This window comes from Amborella trichopoda, chromosome 9 (assembly GCF_054954075.1).
Source record: "Amborella trichopoda isolate Santa Cruz 75 chromosome 9, AtrichopodaSantaCruz75HAP2 v2.0, whole genome shotgun sequence".
Classification (NCBI taxonomy): Eukaryota; Viridiplantae; Streptophyta; class Magnoliopsida; order Amborellales; family Amborellaceae; genus Amborella; species Amborella trichopoda.
Genome location: NC_142344.1, coordinates 47,967,639 through 47,971,931, shown reverse-complemented (window position 1 = coordinate 47,971,931; position 4,293 = coordinate 47,967,639). Strand labels below are relative to the sequence as shown.

The 4,293-nt window shown below is 37.6% G+C and overlaps 1 long non-coding RNA gene across 1 annotated transcript; it reads left to right on the top strand.

The window, feature by feature from the left end:
• The first annotated feature begins 309 nt into the window (after positions 1-309).
• On the top strand, positions 310-2,090 carry LOC148780579 (uncharacterized). The gene is made up of 3 exons (XR_016040175.1): positions 310-348; positions 576-638; positions 1,136-2,090. It is a non-coding gene; the product is annotated as an uncharacterized LOC148780579 (long non-coding RNA).
• The last annotated feature ends 2,203 nt before the right edge of the window (positions 2,091-4,293 follow it).

The window sequence follows — 4,293 nt, the reverse complement described above, 5'->3', positions numbered from 1 at the left end:
ACCCCGATGCTGAGCAAGCATTCACTGCATATGAGAGAGAGGGGGAGGGATTGAGGGGCCGCATGTCCAACATGCAATTGAAACTCTTTCTCAGTCCATGGCCCATTGCCTATGTTTGCCACGGCCCTCCTTATCCTGCATGAATGAGACCTAACGCCTCATGGCAAACATGCACTTCCAACGCTGTCTCTCCATGCCTCACTGTCTAGGTTTAGTACTCTTCCTCCTCCAATATAAATGGTTCACTTCACTGCACAAATGAAACAAATTGACGAAACCAGCAGCCTTATTGCTTTGTAATCCACAAGAATCATGGAGAGGCTTCCTCTTGCATGGTTATATCTTACTGTGCGTGTTGCATACCATACACATTGGGCAGTCTACCTTTGCTTACACATTGTTGTTCCTTATTAAGGCGATGCCTTTTTTATTTTTATTTTTAATTTTTTTGTATGTTACTTGTTTTAACGCTTTATTGATATAGAATGTCATTGACGTACCAATCACCCCTTTATGGTATTTGGGAGCTTTGTGTATTTTATACTGATATGTGTACTGATTGTTTTCTCTTGTAGTACGGTGTTTGATTACGCGGAAGAGCAAGCTTGGACACACCCGATTCCCGAGTCCCGAGTTGGGTATGCAACTTGGGGAACTTAAAAAAATACAAAAAAAAAAGTTTATTTGTAATATGTTTTTTTTTTAAATTTTTTTGGCAAAGATCAGAAAGTATGTTTAGCCAATATAACTTTTTCTTACAATTTTCCTTCATTTTGGATTATTTTCTAAAATACCCCCATTTCCCAATTTAGGTTGTCAGGAATCAATTTTTTTCGTTACTTTTTTTCCCTCATTTAGATGTGGTTTTTTTACCTTTAAGTATTTTTTTCTATATTTTAGGATATTTTTGTATATTTTATTTTGGGAAATTTACATATGGACTGTTTTAAGGCCAAGTTACTCGAACACAGGCCGAGTCGATCATTTCAACACTAGTTTGATGAATCTTTTATGTATGGTCTTTGTGTAAAATGGGGTATTTTGAGTTAAACAATGTAACATGTCTTTTTGTCTATGTTATACCACGTACTGTCTTCGGTGTTAAAATGTACTCCTTGTTATATGCTACATGTAGGGAAGGATGAGCCAGAACCACGTATTGGCGACACCTGAGAGGTACTGGGCACAGGCACTCCCGTCACCCCGATGCCTGACATCATTCGTGCTCTTCGCCCCGTGCCATCAGGATTACAGCATATGGGTTTAACCAACCGATTCTTGTATTCAGACTTCACAAAGGAGCATCTGGATCCTAGAGAAACCACCCTGTTTTTAGAGGAGAACCTCAAAGTAGGAATGAACAAAATATTAAGTCGGATTTCAATAATGCATCTCCTTTCCTTTCCCATGAGGATGCAAGCATTGTACCTTTCTCGACTGCCAAGTTCCCCCAAATCTTACACCGGTTCTCGTTGCCTCCAGTGTCTAGAGAGGCTCAGGAAGTGTGAGGAACCCCAACCTGGTGTGAATATGTAGAAGCCAAGGAGAAGTGTCCGACTTCTTTGGAGGCCATGATTGACTACGCCAACTCTTCTTTGGGCCATAACATTACTATGCTCCACACCATCATCAACAATGCTTCATTTCTCAAAGTATACACTGCAATGAAAGTGGAGAGAAAGGATACGAAGCCTAGCTCAACAGTGTGCCATAACATGCCCTATCCTTGTGCTTTTTACTATTGCCACGATGTCGGAGACAATCTACAAGGTAAGTTTGGAAGGGGAAGATGGTAGAATAGTGGATGCAATTGCAGGGTGCCATGCAAGCATTCAGCATTGGAGTGATCGAGCCTATTGGTATATCGACCCCGCTCATGACATGAAGCCCGATCGGTTTTGTTTTCCATTTCTTTCCTGATACCCACATTGTATGGGTTTAAGTCCCAATGATTTGAGGTGCAATGAATTAACTCATCCTATTCTTATTATGATTAGCATAAAAATAATGTAAGCAAGGTATTCTAATGAATAAGTTTTATATGGTTTTATTTAATTTCGTGCTGAGTTTCCTTTTCTTCTTTATTTTTGTCTTTGTTTTCTTAGGTTTGATTGGCTTTCAATGGGGAAAACGAGTATTTAAAAAATTGGTCATCCAGATCAAAACTGGCCGATTTGAATTAGCAATCGGTGAGACAGATCGGAATCCTATAATATATTCGCTATCCGCCGATTCCTCTAATGAACTAGCCGGTTCTAACCAGTCTGTACCAAATATCTGATAGAACTGCTAGTTCTGGCTGGTGCCCTAATGAATGGCCGATTAATCTCTAAACTACCCAGTTCAGTTTGATTTTGTCCAGTTCTATCAGAGAACTAAACAGAGCCGGCTCCACGTTAATTTTACAAATTATTTGAATTTTTTGCTGTGTAGACCAAAGCGCCAATCCATCGTACTTGATTGAAAATCTAGAGGGGCCATCCGAATCATCGATCTATTTTTTAAAACATCAAAGAAACTTACATGCTTCATTCCCTGAACAGGATAGGCAGACTAGGAGCTATTCGATGTGCATTTCAATTGGGTATTCTATTCTTGGTATTGCGTCCGTATCTGATTTGAACAATATGTTGACATTTTCGATATCCATTAAAGAAAGGAAAGGAAGTCACATGGTGACATTCATAGCAGTTTGTATGATACTAAGCGATAACCGGGTGAGGCCCCCTTCATGAGGTGGTCACACACTGTTCATGAAGGCACGCAAATGAGGGTTTCCGCTCGTCACTATAGGAGTAGGGTGTGGTTCTCAAATGAGCAGGTACGGGTGAAAAAAACTCATCGACGAAAGCTCATGCTGCCTCTTCTTGTCAAAAGTAAATAAACCTAATTTGTATAGAGAAATAAGCAGTATGACAGAGATTCCTGCTTGTTCTTTTCTTCCTCTACCTAGGGTTGGCGATGGACACGACCAGACTAGGTGACTTGACCCAATCAGATAGGGTCCACAACGGAACTGGATGAAACCTACGTTAAGTCCAAGTCATTTGGACCCATACGTGACCCGCCAAATCGAAAACATGGACCTAGATCCAGACCTGGTTCGGGTTGATTTGCCAATCCGAATGCTACACCTACCTTTACTCTTGTTCCTGATAAAAGAGCATGTATACTATGCTCTTGCAAGACCATCATTGTGCATTTAAAAAGTTTCGATGTCTTTTTCATTTTAAAAAGTTTTGGAAGCCAAATAAAAAAACAGAAATGATCTCCCACCCATGTGTGTAAGACCCCCAAAGGATCACCGTTAAAGTTGGCGCAAATCTCTAGAAAAGTTAAGTCTCACACCCATGTGATATTTTTTCTAGAGATCCGTACCAACTTTAATGGTGATCCTTTGAGGTCCTACACACATGGGTGGGGAAAGGTCCTATAGGATCATTACTCATATAAAAATAGATGATTATGTAGGTAAAAATACTTTAAATTGTGTTTTAAGAATACTTTAAATTGTGTTTTTGGAAACTCAATTACAAGATCGAAAGATTGGACATCTCTATTCGATCTGGAGATGTTATTTTTTCTTAATACTTAGAGATCTCAATTTGCAATTTTTATTTTTTATTTTTAGTTACTGAGGTTACTCAATGGTAGGCCAAAGACAAAATGCGGACTGTATCAAATTTTAAATAGAGGGTACCTAAAACAGTTTAGAGAGAGAAACTATCACAAAATTGTCAGAGAGAGAAACCATATCAAATTTTAAGATTTAGAGGGAAAGTACGTGAAATTTTTACTGAAAGAAACCATCTCAAAAATTTTAGATAGAGAAACTTAATTTTAGAGAGAGAAACTTTATCAAAATTGTTAGAGAGAGATTATCTCAAGTTTTAAGTTTTAGTGAGAAAAGTACTTGAAAATTTTGAAGAGATAACCTTTTTCAAAAAATTTAGAGACAAACTATCTCAAATTTCTAAGTCACGGAGATACAAACGACACCAAATTTAAAATTTTAGAGAGAGAAAGTACCTAAAACATTTTAGAGAGAGAAGGTATCACAAAATTTTTATAGAGAGAAACAATCTGAAATTTTAATTCCTAGAGTGAAACTATATCAAATTCTATGATTTACAAAGAGAGTTTAGCTGTAAATTTTAGCAAGAGAATATCTCAAAATATTTAGAGACAGAAACTATTTCAAATCTTAACTTTTAAAAAGAGAAATTGTCTCAAAACTTTAAAGAGAGAAACTATATCAAATTTCAAGTTTTAGAGAGAGAAAAGTACCTGAAA